Source organism: Capsicum annuum, chromosome 9 (genome assembly GCF_002878395.1).
Source record: "Capsicum annuum cultivar UCD-10X-F1 chromosome 9, UCD10Xv1.1, whole genome shotgun sequence".
Classification (NCBI taxonomy): domain Eukaryota; kingdom Viridiplantae; phylum Streptophyta; class Magnoliopsida; order Solanales; family Solanaceae; genus Capsicum; species Capsicum annuum.
In genome coordinates this window covers 196,773,247-196,775,951 of record NC_061119.1, presented here as the reverse complement: position 1 = coordinate 196,775,951, position 2,705 = coordinate 196,773,247, and positions in this window count along the sequence as shown.

The window sequence follows — 2,705 nt, the reverse complement described above, 5'->3', positions numbered from 1 at the left end:
TTAGCCGTGCTGGTAAGGTAGCTTTTGAGGTCGAGTTGCCTTCCGAGTTGTCCTTTGTTCATCCAATATTCCATGTCTCCATGCTTAGAAAGCATATTAGCGATGTTGTGGTAGTGGATTCCTCTGTGAGTGCTGACATTCAAGAAAATCTTTCTTTTGATGAGATTCCTGTTGAGATTCTTGATTTCAGTGTCCGAAGACTAAGGAACAAAGAAGTTCCCTTGGTCAAGGTGTTGTGGCGAAACCAATCTGTTGAGGGTGCAACTTCGGAAGCTGAGGTGGATATGCGATCCAACTACCCCGCACCTATTTTCCGCGAACTTCGATCAAGCTAAAGGTACCATTCTTTCCTAAATCATGCGCTTTTGATAAAAGTTGCAGCAGTTCAGCTGTCATTTATAATGTGTTCAGCTGTAGTTTCTTGAATTTATGCATTCTATGTTGCATTCGGAGTGAGAAACGATGTGGTGATGAGTCTAACGAATGGTTTCAGCTGTATGCTCTATTCCCTATCTAATCTTGGCATGTCTAGCGTCATTCGAGGACGAATGCTTTTCGTTGAAATTTTGTGCATAAACGTGCTGGGTTCTATCTTCTAGAATCAATTATAAATTTTCCGTGCAGAATGTCTTAGATTATGACCCACCATTAAGCTTTCCAACTATATGTGGATCATCCAAAACGGACACCCGAGCGACGAGTTATGAACATTCCGATCGAACCGTGAATAGTAGTGAACAGTAAAACGTGCAGGAAAATGTACTGAGGCCTGACGTATTTTTGCTCTAACTTTAAATGATCATAACTCCTTGTACATAATAATCTGGGTGATTTAATATATATCAACGGAAAGCTATGCGAGTCCTATTTCCAATGAAATTGGTTTCATCCAATTTGTCTATCGGAGCAAAAAGTTATGGTCGATCTACTTTAGCCTATCAAAAGCAAATTTTTGAGTCAACTTCAAACGATCATAACTCCTCTTACAAAATGATCTAGGTGATAGTCTATATATCAACGGAAAGATATGAGAGTCCTCTTTCTAATGAAATTAGTTTTATCCAATTTGGATATCGGAGTAAAAGGTTATGGTTGATCTACTTCAAACTATCAAAACAGTCCCCCAAAGGATAGATTCGAGAATTATTTGATTTTTAGGGGCGTTTTAGTCATTTCCCCTCACCCAAAATCCATCCAAACCCTATATTAAATCCTATTAGAAATATTATATGTTATATTTCATCAAATTCTCTCAAAAAGAAAACCCTAAGCTCCTACATCCAACTTCAAGAACCTCCAAAGTTCACCATTAATTCTGCAAATTTATTCAAGATTCCAAGTTCCTAGTTCAAGAACTCTAAGAACCATCATTCAAAGGCACGATTAACAACTCAAAAAAGAGTATCGATCTAAAGTTCATCATTCAAGGTATGTAGGGTTTTTCAACAAGAACTCTCTTTCGTTCTTGTGTCCAAAAGTAATTTTCTTTACAAAGGCATGATTTTTATTTGATTTTTATGAATTTGAAGCATGAACCCATATCTTAGGATGATTATTATGAAATCTTGATGTTTATGATTTTGAAAGATGAATTTACATGTGTGGTGATATAAAGCATGAATCTTGAACGATATTTATCATGATTTTGACATTTGGGTCGTGAATCCCCATTGGAAATTGTGTTTTTTTGACAAAGTGTGTGTTATAAGCACGTTGATGTTAAATATTTGAGATATTTTGAATGATTTGACCTTTTGGTCTTAATGGAGTTGTTTTGACCTCGAGTGTGAAAAAAATCCACAACGTGGTTGATTTTGATAGATGGGAAGCATAATGGCTCCCGATGTATATTTATATATTACTGAAATTGTTTTGTTATGGATTTTCTTTGAAATGATCTGAGCTAAGTCTGGGAGAAATATTTAGCACCGAGTGGGAAGTATAAAGCGACCTTACTTCCCTAGAACTACGTACCTCCGTAGGAGTGAGCCTGAGGCTGATTTATATAGTGATCACTAGTTTGTGTGGATTTGCTATCGATAGTCCTACTCCTATGACAAGGATAGGACGCCTCTCCCCAACGTGGGTTGTACGTTGGACTCCATGCAGCTCACATGGTTTATGTCGGTTATAGGATCTCCCAGTGTATGTGTGTTTCCTTGTGTCTATGGTGAATGGTGAAGTGATTTGAAAGTGGAATTGTGAAAGTTATTCTTTCGAAAGATTTAAATGATATTTACATTATGAGAATTGATATTCTTGATGAACTGAAAGTGATTGACAAATTATATGATGACTCACATGTGTTATTGTACTTATTTCATCCTCTCATGATTATGATGATTTTCTTCGGGCTATGTGGGTCTTTCATACATCCTGTATATTTCTTATAAATATTTATGATGATGATGTTTATACAACTGCATACACCCCCATAAACTCAATTTCTTTCCATGGTACTGACCCACATCTTCGGATGTAGGCTGCATTTTCTCAAAATGTAGGTTCAGGTGCTCAGTTCCAGGTTTTACAGTGATTCTTCAGGCACACTGTTCTATATCCTCTATTGTGGTGAGTCCTCATGTTCCGAGGATGTGATTTCTGATGTTGGTTTCATGGAATTATTTACATTTGATAACTGAGTATGAGTCAGTTGGGGCATGTCTCAATGGCTCGCTGGTTTTATTGATTTTCTTAGAGGCTTG